This window comes from Olea europaea, unplaced genomic scaffold (assembly GCF_002742605.1).
Source record: "Olea europaea var. sylvestris unplaced genomic scaffold, O_europaea_v1 scaffold3131, whole genome shotgun sequence".
NCBI classification, from domain to species: Eukaryota; Viridiplantae; Streptophyta; class Magnoliopsida; order Lamiales; family Oleaceae; genus Olea; species Olea europaea.
In genome coordinates, this window is record NW_019250085.1 from 26,604 (window position 1) to 40,259 (window position 13,656).

Consider the following 13,656-nt stretch of genomic DNA (forward strand, 5'->3'; position numbering starts at 1 on the left):
TTTTTTTTTTTTTTTTTCACCAATCACCTTTAGAATTTCACAACTTGGGCTCTCTCTTACAAACATCCTACCCATTTTAATTATTGTTTCAAGGAATATTTTCAGAATTTTCTTATATCATTTGATGTAAGAATGCATTGTGCAAAGTGGTAAATTCTTATTTCTTGATATTTGTAAAAATTTTGGCATAAAATGCTATGAGGCCTTCGGGTTAAACCCTTTTTAAATTCTAAGGGATAGACCGTGAGGTCAAAGATGTTAAATTCTACAAGATGGATAGTTTGGTGAAAGATGTTAAATCCTACGGGATATGAGGATTCTTAAGAAATTCTTTAAACTCTAAATCTAAGAAATGTTGGCATGTTATATCAGTTTTATATTTATATCATGTGAATAAGAATCTGTACATATTCTTATTGAGTGTTTTCAAAATATTCACTCTTACAATACCTTTCAGATGAGAATGGGTCGTTTGGAAGCGTAGAAGATTGACCGAGTGATATCTATGGGATCGCCAAGTAAATTTTTTAGAAAAGATAATTGTTAAACTTTTATTTGAAAAATATTTTTACATTGAATTTTGTGCACATTGTTTAATAGTTATTTTTATACATTTTCAACACTTGGTGAAAGTTATATTTCCACTTAAATTAGACAAAGAAGATGTTCGTAACACCTCGAGCTATTTTTATTTAAAAATAATAATAATAAATAAATAAAGATCTCGGGGCGTTACAATTACAAAGTTTCAGAACTTGAAAACGTATCAATTACAGATGATTGTGGATAATGAGGATCGAAGTGTGAAGATTTAAGATGAAGGACACATGGTGCAAATAAGAGAGGAGTCGAAATGAACCAAATAAGAAAGTCGAAGATGCCATGAGATCGCAATGAAAATATTTTTACCACTAGCAAATGAAAAAAGGAAAACCAAAGATCGCATTGTGTTGCGAGCAAGCCAGATTCATGTTTCCTAATTTGATTCAACATCTAAAAGGAATGTAACTGGGGCACGAGATTTTGATTTAATTTTGGAACTCTAAATACATACTTTCATCTATAATTCAAGGGAAAGAAGCTTTTGATACACAAAATAGTTAATCTCTCATCAAATTAGACACAATTACTTGAAATATAAAGAAGAATAAGATTTCAAGACGATTGATCAAGAACCATTGAAGAAATTTAACAACGAGAATACCTTCAATCTTTGTTCTACACTTTAATATCGGTTGACGTACTACCAGTTCAATTTGTGTTTGTGTAATCACTGATGTTCGACTAAGTGTATAGAGGCTAGGATAATGACGAACTGTGTTTTAACATTAATTTTATTTTTCTTTGACTTTAACATTTGTTTGATTTGAATAGTTATAATCTTAATGCTTTTTAATTATTTGACCAATGATTGATTAGAAGTGTGATATATGTTTCATTCGAGAAAAGTAATGAGAATTATATCACATAGTAATAATCATTGTAAACTTTAATATGAATAAAGATATACCTCTATACTTTGTATGATTATATGAATATTTTTGTAATTTAATACATCTTCATTTATTAGTAAGGTCACATGTGAGGACATGTTTAACATTACTCGATAGGGATTATTATATAAATAGGAACATCCATCGTTATATTCAAGTAAGAGTTGTAGAGTGATGAAACTTATAGTAAAATGGAAGAATATAGGGGAATTCGAAGTCCTCATGCTTTAAAAGTTTGCTAACTAGATTAGTTATAGGTTTAATTTGCTACTATGAACTCTACACAATTGTTGTTTTAGATCAAAATTACATCAACGGGAATCTAATTGAAATCATAGAGGCTGAGAGAATGATACTTGGACTCACGACTATACTACTAATTGTCACAATGGTATACACTTGCGATTTAGGCAAACAAATTTTTGGCACAGTTGCTTGGACCTATAGTTTATTTAGTTAGTTTATTTGAATTTTTGTTTCAATTCGAATTTTATTATATATATATTTTTTGTTTTTCTTCTTAGAACTACAAAGTTCAAGACACGGTGATCTATTGCAATTTAAACTAATGGTTGTACAGGCACACAAGGAACAGATAGAAGTTAAACAATCACAACAAATCACTGTGGTGGAACTACAACAAATTGTCCAATGTTTCTACACTAAATTGAACCATCGAGCCATACAATGGTTGACTCAGCTACAAATGGATCCATCACAAAGAAATCATCGAGATATTCAATAAAATGGCAGCTAACATTGTTTAATGGTAATTCGAAACAGCCATGTAAAAGAAATCATCTGAAATCCATGAAATAGACACAGTTGCGACCTTATTAGTACAGATGGCTTCTTTGAAGAAGATGATGGAGCAACTAATCATCGACAGCTCAACGAAAGCAAGATTCTTATTCTGTGAAGACTTCGGGGAAGCTCCTGATAGTGGCAAATGTCAGATAACATTACCTGCAATAGAGAAAGTTAACCTGCTCAAAGCATTCGATGTCATCAAAACAATTCTTATTCCAAACCCTGCAACAAAGGTTGGCGAAATCGCCTGAACTTCTCCTAGAGTAACAACCAAAATAGTGCACAATCATCATTTGGTGTACGACAACAGGACTAGAACTCGTCATTGGATGACATCTTGAGTAAATTTGTGCAAAGAACTGACGAGTACATGGAAAAGACAGTCAGTTCATGGCAAAAGAAAAGGCAAGTTTTAGAGTCAATCGTTAACTTTAAATAATCTTGAGACTTGGATAAGCCAATTAGCTCGTGCTATTTCTTAACGAACACAAGGAAATGCACATTTGTAGGTGTTAGGCATCAATGATATGAAGAATGGTACATTCAAGAATCCGAATAAAAAGGAAAGAGTTCCAGCCGGAGAATACGTTTCTCCAATCTCATTTTCTAATAGGCTTCGAAAATACATAGAAGAGGAAATGATTTACGCAATAATTACATGGAGCAGGGTACAATTGCCAGAGAATAATTTGAAGAGGTCAGTGAAGAGAGATGAACGAGTGGTAACAGAAAACGATGCAGGCGAAGAAAAATCTGAACCGATGAAGGATGTTAAGCGAAAGGATAGGGCACAGCCGCCTACAACTAAGATACCAATATCGATTAAAGCTTATATTCTACCTATTCATTTCTCTAAAGGTTGCAGAAACACAAGCTCGAAGAAAAAAATTTCTACGTGGAATTAGGTTTGTGAGAGGCCAAAGAGACAACCGTATCTCTACAGCTTGCTGATAGATCCATCAAGCATCCAAGAGGCGTGGTTGATGATGTTCTCATCAAAGTAGGCAAATTCATCTTCTCTCCATAATTGCAAGCATGCAAGGTCGACACAGCCGCCTACAACTAAGATACCATAACAAAAATGAAGACCGAAATATACTATTTATTTTGACCTCCGAGCAACAAGTCAAGCCTAATTGATATTAAGAAAGCTGAGCTAATCCTGAGAGCGAAATATGAGCAAGAAATATTCAATATATACACTACATTCGACCTCGAGGACTGCTATAGAATTGAAGAAGAGAATATAACTTATCAATGAAGCAGCCCACAAAAGGAAAATTGGTGGGTTAGTAGGAGTCATCAAAGACTTTAAGATTTGGAGGGTGAAGGAGGAAAATTGTAAAGCCGATAATTGCAAGCATGCAAGGTCGACAAAGCCCGATTCGAGCCGCAGCAATGAGTGAATCGAACACTTAATGGGAGGCAACTTATTTTTCTATCTTTTGTTTGGCTTTAATTATTCATTTGACTGCATGTAGAAAACTAGGATTGCATTTGGTACTTAATCACGTTTAATTATTATTTAGTTTAAGTTTTTTCATTATTTTATACTTACGTTTGTATTCCTAGAGTTACAATTATGCCAATTTCTTTTTCTCTTTTCTTTAGGGGAGAAATTCGAGCTTCATGAGGTCGCACATCTTCTTTTGGCTAACGATCACAACACCTTAAAAAATCATGATAAAACAGGTAGGGAATGGACCATGCGAACGCCTAGTTTCCTTCCACGTTATAACCTTGAAAACTTCAAGAAATTCGAGTTCTCTCGTCCCACACTCACAATCAATAAAGGATTAACCTTAACCTTGGTGTAATTATATTGGTATTTAATTTTCATTTCTCTTTTCAGGTATCATACAAATATTTTGAGTCCAAGCAAAGAACAATGAAGGAATATAAACGTCCAAGTGATAATGTAGGCATCATTACATGACACTACGAGTACTGCTAACTTTCCTAAAACTTATTTCGCGATCGTATTGAGGACAATGTCAATTCAAGTTTACGAGTACTGCTAGCTTTCAAATAATATTTTTTTCCCAAAAATATTATATTGTTTTGTGTACTTGTATGAGTTGGGTAGTCTTACACGATCATGATAATATTAGTTGATATTATTTATGATTCATGAATTGTGACTAGGTAATGCCACTTTGACTATTTTGATACTTGTCCATGTGAGATTATAATATCTTGAGCATAATAGTCATATTAATTTGAGGATCTAGATTGCTATTGATGTTTATCGGCCCAAGTGAAGTTTGAAGGTTGAGATGCTCAGAATAATCACAGATCAAGGTAGTTTCTTTCATTGGCGAAATCCACCCAAACTTGAGCGATAAATAAATGATTCTTACGAAATTAACCTTAGAATAAATACCCCGTCTGAGAGATTGAAGGGCATGTATCAGGGTGTATTTCTTAAGAAAAAGAATGAAATATTTAATAATCGATAGTCTAGAAATAATCAACCAAAATGTTCATTGCGATTGAATTAATTATGTGCACAGATATATATATTAATTGAATATTGGTTAAGTAAATCTTTGGTTTTTGGTAGCATTACTTACTTTTATAAATTTTCTAAACAGTTTTAATCTCGAGGCAAATACGGCAAGCTATCTAATGTATTATTTTAATGCTTATTTGCTTGTGCGTTAAGTGGATAATCTTGATCTAATCGAACAAAATTTTAAATTTAAGGGTATTTGATTAGGATTTTTACATGCTTATCCAGATTTTTACACTTGATATGGGTACGCGCATAATAATAATAATAATACGATCAATTTAGTTGAGTTGTACGCATATGCATTCTTAAATGCCAAAATGTGCACGTATATGTGTTAAAAATTGTGTTCAAATTAGCCTAACAATGCCCAATCATTTTTATAACTTAAAAAATGTAAATGTTGGAATTGGTCTAAATAATTAACCAAAAATTGGAAAGGTGTGTAAAAGTGAAAAATGAAAAGGTGTGACTACGTGTCAATTTCGACCAAATATTTGGATTTGATCCGATAGTCAAATTACAAAAGTAAATAGACCAACTTATTCTACTCGTCGAGTAGATTGTCGTGGTATATTTGGAATCTCGAAACCAATTTTAAATGAATGAGAAATTGCAGTCCAAAATTGGAAGAATGAAGTGTTGCAACTTTTCAAAAAGATACAGGTTTTGGCCAAATGTTGCAACTTTTTAAAAGGATGCATGTTTTGGCTCACACTACTTCATTTGCACCATTTCTACATCTATAAATATGACCCTATGGACATGATTTTGGGTACACCAATGGCATTGAGCATTCATTCTCCTCTTACAACTCTCTCATTTCTAATTCCTTAGCATTTTCATGTATTTCCTTGGTATAGAGGGAATTCTGTTCGTGTTCGCTGATCGAAGTCATTTGGAGTGCTCCTATGGCTTGACGTGGTCATTGTATCTTGAGAGATGATTGTCGAAAAATCATTAGCATCGATGCAGGGCAAATTCATCTTAAGGAAAGAGTTATACTCGCCTTGGCCAATTACATCACTTACATTTAATTTTTTTCTGATTTCATTTCTACTTGATTTTAGAAAATGATTAATTTTATCTATATGGTTTATGCAAGGTTTGATATAAAGAATCACATGTTTTAATTCAAGAATGTAAATGATCAGATTCGATAATCATTGGTTAATTTCTCAAAACTCCATTTCGGTAAGTCGAAACCTTCTTTCAATTTCGTGAACATAAACGGTATATTTTTTGTGAATATAATATGCACATGATCGGTGTATTCTCCAACAGTAAATTGGGTCCAATAAATATCAAATCATCGAAGCTCATGCATTATTTACAACAATATGTAGAGTGTTGATGTTTAGAAAAAATCAAAACAAAATTTTCATATAATTGTGAACTATCTACGTCGAGCCTGAGTCTACTTCTTCTTCCATCTTTCCTTAGTTTCATTGCTGAGATCTTTATCGAGTTGCAAAAACTTGAAAATGCATTTTTCATTTTTGTATTTTCTCACCTAATTAGAACATTGAAGGTCCTTCATATCCTCTAGTTTTAAATTTTAGGGATAAATATTTGTCAAACTCATCCATCTTTCGGTTATAATGATCTTGAAGGTTCTAATTTTTTATCAAATTTTATTCTTGCTTCAATTTACTTGGAGCCATTGGAGCAAAATGATTCTTCCATGAATCTAATTATATTTCTGAATATAATGAGCCAAAAAAAGGTTATGGGGATGTTGTATCAGAAACTACAGTTGTTGAAGACGTAAGTAAACCTAAGGTGCACATTACGTGATAAAGTTTCAAAGTCTAGGACTAATAGGCATAAAGCACACATAGAGGGCATTAAGGGCATGGATGTGAAATCATGTCCTAAAGAAAGTCAAGAGCAAGAGGCCAAGTGTCGTGAAGTAGAAGCACTTGAAGAGATTAAGTTTAAGCAGTTAGAGAAATTATTGAATAATGCTAAGTTGAGGGAAGATCTACACCCTAGGAAGAAGCTGAAGAAATTTCTATCATTGAAGGAGGAAGAAGAAGGCCTATTCAGTTTGTTTCTATTCATTGGAGGAAGAATAAAAGGAAGAAGAAATTTCGAATTCTCCTCAGGGTTGAAGAATGTTCTTGTAAATTAAGGAAAAAATCAAGCACATCAAAATTACCTTCTTTGACTTTTTATCAATTATTGAATCATCCATTTTGGGATACCAATTTGATATGAGTATAGGCTATCAATTTAAATCATGAATAGGGTACATTTTTTTAATTGAAAAATGTGATTTTAAAGGTATCTCGAGCAATTTCACTAGAAACAGTATTATTTTGCATAAATTATGAACAACATACATTTCTTTCAAACGCCCTTAGCAAAGGGAATATTGGTGGAAAATTTCATGAATAAAATTAGTTTTTTTTTTTTAATTTTGGAATATGCTACTTTGCTCGAAAATGATTTATACACATTGAGATCACGTTATATTTATAAGAAATATAAAACAATTTAGATTTTGTTATAATTAAAGAGAAAAGAAAGAAAACAGACTTGCTTGTATTTTATTAACTACCAAAACTCCACATTTATAAAAAATGAATTAGGGATGCAATGAATACAATAGTCATAATAACTAGTGCTGCAGAACTGGTCATTCACTAATAACATATAATTTACAACACTCCCCTTTAAAAGACTTATTATTCAATATCCATTTTGTTAAAATTTTATTTGATAAAAATGCAATGAAACAAAATAGTCAAATGAAAGAAAAAAGAGTACAAATATTTATAACAAAATCATAGTAATAAAATGTTGTCTTGTTAAAATCTCGTCAAGAAAATTCAATATGACACAACCTGAGCGAGGAAAATGAGTATAGCAACTCTTCTAATTTCAATAAATGAAAATTCTTACATCAAGCCATCTGTGTCTTTTATCTTTAGTCAGCATAATGATCTGTTGGAAAATAGATAGTATTGTTAATGTCTTTGGGAGTTACTATTTGTAACATAAAACAATATGATTTTGACGATAAATATCTTGCAAGTTATAGACGTTCTTTACACAAAGAATATGCCTCATTAAAACTTTACTTGAAAAAGCCTTGTGGAAAAATTGTAATGAAGAAAAAAGAATACATTATCTTTTGAATAAGCCATAGAAGTTTCCTCATTAAAAACCTTGTAGGAAAATTTAATGGGAGAAAACCTTGATTATGGAAAAAAGAGTAAAATGTATATTTACTATCTCTCACGATAATACCAAATGAATTATATATTTCAACCATATTAAATCCTTCAATGGTGACATTATTATTCATGCCAGATGGGTTGGCTACACTCACATTTCAATTTCATGCATCGTCGAGATAACAAGATATTGACATGTGATTACATCCTCCATAATCTTTGCAAAAAAATTATTATTTTGATATTCTTGTATTACATATTACAACTTCATTTTTCTTATTTCCTTTTCACTTAAGTATACGCATTTAGATTTTCGAACCTTAGATCCAGAAAACTTCAAGTTTCTATAATAAATTCAATTTTACAAGGATTACATCATTTTATCTGGTCAATTATTTCTTAGATCTATATGTTTCAATTAATTTCTTTTGATATCCCCGCTACTTATAATATGAAGAGATACATCATGCACAAAAATATTGTCGACAATTTTTTTTGCTTCGATTCTATTTGTTTCTCATAATGACATAATTTCTATTTCATACACTTAAACCTCTTCTAAGGTTTTATAATTAGTCATGTCTATATGTTCTCCAAAAGTTTACCTCTCCTAAACGTAATAATCTTCCTTATTTGCAACATTTTCTTTTGAAGATTTTTTCTTAGAATCAAACATATTCACGCTTCAGGCGTGACATAGGTATGTCAAATATAATGATATTTGTCTGTTCTCTCAGGACATCAATTCATGTTGGAATACTTAAAATTGGAGTGTGAGATATTGTTCATCATTTTGGTCAAGAAATGTATCTAAATGAATTATCTTTTAAACTTCTGATTCGAATTGTCATTTGTGAGGATCTGGATATATAATGATGCATTGTGTATATAATTTTTTAGTTTCTTAATTCATCTGCTAATGCTGAAAAAATTGTTCAGTCAATTGACAATCAGCAAACCCTATTATAAAATATCACCTCGTTAGAGCTTGAGATAATGTATAAGAGTTATAACTACACATTTATTCTTAGTGTTCTTTACTTTTCATCTTAGTGCATTTATAGTAAATCAACAGAACATATATTGCATTATCAAACCAACAATATAAAAAATTAGGCTTTAACTATAAGTAAAACATAATTGAGAAAGATTTTATGTTAGCATGATACGAATAGGATTTCCTAGACAGAGCTGGGAAGCTCTTTGTTCTCAATACAATGATTTATTAATTAATTAAAAGCATTTAATAAATAATAGCGTTAAATCACTTATAGCTATCCCAACTAATACTTATTAGAATGTTGAGATTTATTCTTACTAACATTAACAAGACACATAGTTTTGATTATATAATTTTAAAATTATGGTCAATTTAAAATTGGAGCAATAATTTCAAAAATTTCAAGCTACAAACACCATGCAATCATCTAGATATGTCATATCTATTAGATACTAATAATATATAGATGATAAACATGGTGTGTCAATTGTGATTCATCTTGCAAGATAACTCTTTGTTACATATTGATCGAAAAGATTTACCAAAAAATTTTGAAGCAATGAAGTCGTGGGTATCAATTGAAGCAGGGAATAATCCCTGATTCACCAAAAGCACCCAAATACATGAAATTAAAGCAGTGAAGCTGTGGGAGTCAATTGAAGCTGGGAATAATCGGATAACTGTTTTGTAATTTTATCAATATGATCTGTAAGAGTGGGTAGAAATCGACTAAACCTGCCAAAACCATTCAAACCAAACTGACCCGCCTGGTTTGGGTTGATTTTAAGTGGGTTTGGTTCTGGGGCTGTGTTGGCGGGTCGAGTTATGGATTAAACCATAATAATCAATAAATTCGCCGACTCGACCTGCCTACTTTAAAAAATAAAAACAAAATAAATAAAATGTCCAACCCTAAATCACTCCTCAATCGAAACAAAAGAAGCCCTAAAATTGCCCCTCGGCGCACAGCTCAACTGGTGGATCAATCAACATTGTCTTGCTTCTAGCGGCAGGGTGGAGAGTTCAATTCTTGGTGGGAACCTGCGGCCAAAAAATTTGGTATGGAGCAATCACTGTGGAGGAGGGTCTCTTGTCTGCAAAAGTGTACAAGTAATGGGGGGAACCTGTGATCCAGTTGAGGCATAGCCTGCGATTTACCCCCTCCAAGGTTCTAGGGGCAAGGGTCTTGAGGGTCCAGGATTTAGTCTGATGTAAGTTGGGATACCTGGATATCAAAAAAAAAAAAAAAAAAAAAGCCCTAAAATCTCTATTTTTTCATTCTCTTCTATTCTCATTCAAATCGCTGACGACAGCCATCTTCATTTTCAGTTCTCCACACCAGTTACAGGACGTCCAGTGCTAGAAAACCCAGAAGCCACAAGCCAGGTATATTATTTTCTCTTCATTTTTCTACTCCTATTTTTCTTAGTTTCAGTGTCTCTAATGAAAAAACACAAGTTAGTTATATTCTTTATTTCACTTTTCCCATGCTATCTGTCTTCATTTTTCTACTTTTATCTCTCTCTCTCTCTCTCTCTCTCTCTCATTCCCTGGCTAGCATTTTCTTGCTCTCTGTCTCAATATAGTTACCCTTTCGATGTCTTGCTTTACCAATGATCTTATGTGGCTTTTATGATGGAAAGATAATATTTGAGAGGCACCTTTCTCCAGCTTCCTAGCCTAAATGTTAGAAATTAGAAATGAAATATGAAATTATGAACACGTCACACTTGCAACGGAAGTAGTGATAATTTAGGAAGGACTGTTACAATGAGAGGTGTAGGGGAAAGATTTGAAAGAAATTTAGGCTTAATCTACTTCTATGTTCTGGATAAAACTTTAGGCTTTATTTCCTACAATACAACTTTAGTCTTTATTCACTAATATTTTCTTTTTGTGTTTGTTCTAATGCAGGTGAAAATATAATTTTTTGTTATTTGATCTTTGGGATTTGGAGTCAGAAGAATAACTTGCAGACTGCAGTATCCTTGAGTAAATGGACTCTAGTATAATATTCTTTCTTTCTTGTAGTGCATTGATAATTGTCATTTAATAGATGTATTTGGTGTATTCATAATCAGAATTTCGATGGAACATGTTGGTAGATATGGATGTATGTGAAGAACATAGCACAGAGGCTCCATCAAATGACACAAATTTGCAATCTGATCTTTCTTCACATGCACCGTCAACATTAGGTAAGTGGAAATCTAATAGCTTCATCTATTTGGGATCACTCTAAACTATTGGTCTCAAGAGATGATCCAGATGACAGGTGTAATGTAACTATTATAGAGTAGATTATGCTTGTGGCATTTAGAAGTATGGTACTAGCACACTGGCCAATCATTTTAAAAACAACTGTAAGAAGTATCCAAGTAGATTGGTGGATAAGAAGCAAAAAAATCCTTTCTTTTGAGAACAAAAAAGGGTGGTGGAAGCAATCTTGTGGCTATTTGTCGAAGTAAGATAAATTGTAGAGTCGCGTGTGTTAAAATGACAGTATTGGATGAATTACCTTTTAGGTTTGTTGAAGCTCGTGGTTTCAAACCTCAATTTTAGGCTCCATTTCATAGGACTCTCATTAGAGATATTTATCAATTGTATTTGGATGAAAATTTTGAAATTGAGAAATGTCTTATCTTTTTTACCGTCAAAGGGTTTCCCTCACAAAAGATACTTGGACTTCCATTCAAAATGTTAATTACATGTCTCTTACAACACACTTTATTTATTCTAATTGGATGCTTTATAATTGTATTTTAGTTTGTGTTGTTCCAAATCATGAGGGAAAAATGATTGGGAAAATAATTGAGACTTGCTTGCATGATTGGGTGATTGAGAAAAGTTTTACAATCAACGTTGATAATGCAGGCTTCCAATTATATGGTTATTTCTTATCTTAGGAGGAATTTAATTGCTTGGGGCAATGATGTATGTGTTCTAGATGTTAGATATTTGCACTTGAGGTGTTGTGCACATATTATCATATTTGATTGTTTGTTGTGTTGAGGGAATTACATGACTCCATTCTAAATATACTCAATGCAATAAAATATCTGAAACCTTCTCCAGTTAGGTATGAAAAATTGAAGGAGCGTGCGAGGAAAGAGAAGATTGATTGTAAGTCTATTGTGTTTATGGATGTTCCAACTAGATGGAACTCTGCTTATTTGATGTTTGAAATGGCATTGAAATTTGAAAAAGCGTTCGATGGTTAGAAGAAGAGGAGGATGTTCAATATTCGCATTACTTTCGAGAAGATGATGGTGGTAGAAGGAGAGTGGACTTCCTTTAAGTTTAGATTGGAAAAATGGATCTGTGTTTGTCAAATTCATTAAAAATTTCTTTAATGTGACTTTGACTTTTAGTGTTCCATTGCGCATCAGTGCTTGTACTTATCTTTATGAAATTTGTAGTCTTGTGATCGAATTGGATGAATAAAGATTAAGTGGCAATTTTCTATAGGGTGAAATAGCGGCTAACATGAAGAAGAAGTTTGACAAGTATTAGGGTAAAATGAAAAATGTGAATTAGGTTTTTTAATTGATACGGTCCTTGATCCAAGATACAAAATGGATTTTATTGAATATTGTTTTACTGATCTATGCATGGATGGAAAAGTTGTTAGTAACATGATAAAATCATTGAAAGTCAATCTGATGGATATTTATGAGTGTTATGTGAGTTGTGAGTATTCATGGAAGTAGTTAAGTATCAATTGAGGAGTGTTTGAATTCTTTCAATATACATAAATGCATTTCTTCTTTTATGAGTGATGCTTATCTTTCTAGATTTATGGAAAAACAAGCAGTAAAAGATTGTATTGAGATTAAAAAAATGACGTGGAAAGATACATACTTGATGCTCGTAAAAAGCATAGAGAATAAAGACTTTGATGTTCTCAATTGGTAGAAGGTTAACAAAAGTAAGTGTGGTGTCTTATCCAATTTGGCTAAGGATGTGTTGGTACCGTTGCTTTTGAAAGTGCTTTTAGAACTGGTGGAAGATCCTTGATCCTTCTCGTAGTTCATCAAATCCTAAAACGGTGGAGGTCTTGGCATGCACTCAAAATTGGTTGAAAACTTCGCCAGACTTAGTTTTGTTGAATATTACAACCAGCTAGATGTGAACAAAAGTAAGTGTGGTGTCTTATCCAATTTGGCTAAGGATGTGTTGGTACCGTTGCTTTTGAAAGTGCTTTTAGAACTGGTGGAAGATCCTTGATCCTTCTCGTAGTTCATCAAATCCTAAAACGGTGGAGGTCTTGGCATGCACTCAAAATTGGTTGAAAACTTCGCCAGACTTAGTTTTGTTGAATATTACAACCAGCTAGATCAATGAATTCAAAAACGAATAAAGATGCTTAAAGGCACAACAATCAATTCGTTTGTTTTACACGTTTCCAGGTATATTTATAATCAATTTCAGACTTCTTTAGTGCTTTACTTTTGCCTGATTTTTTTATTCTATGCCACATTTGATTGTTTCTTAATATACATACAATTGCTTTAGTAATTACAATTCTTTACTGATGTGGTTACTTGTTAAAAATCTTGTTCCAAGACTTGATTGGTGAAAATTTAACTGAAATTATATAGTTCAAGACTTGATTGGTGAAGTAATTAAGTTCGGTAAAGTGGAATTACAATCTCTACA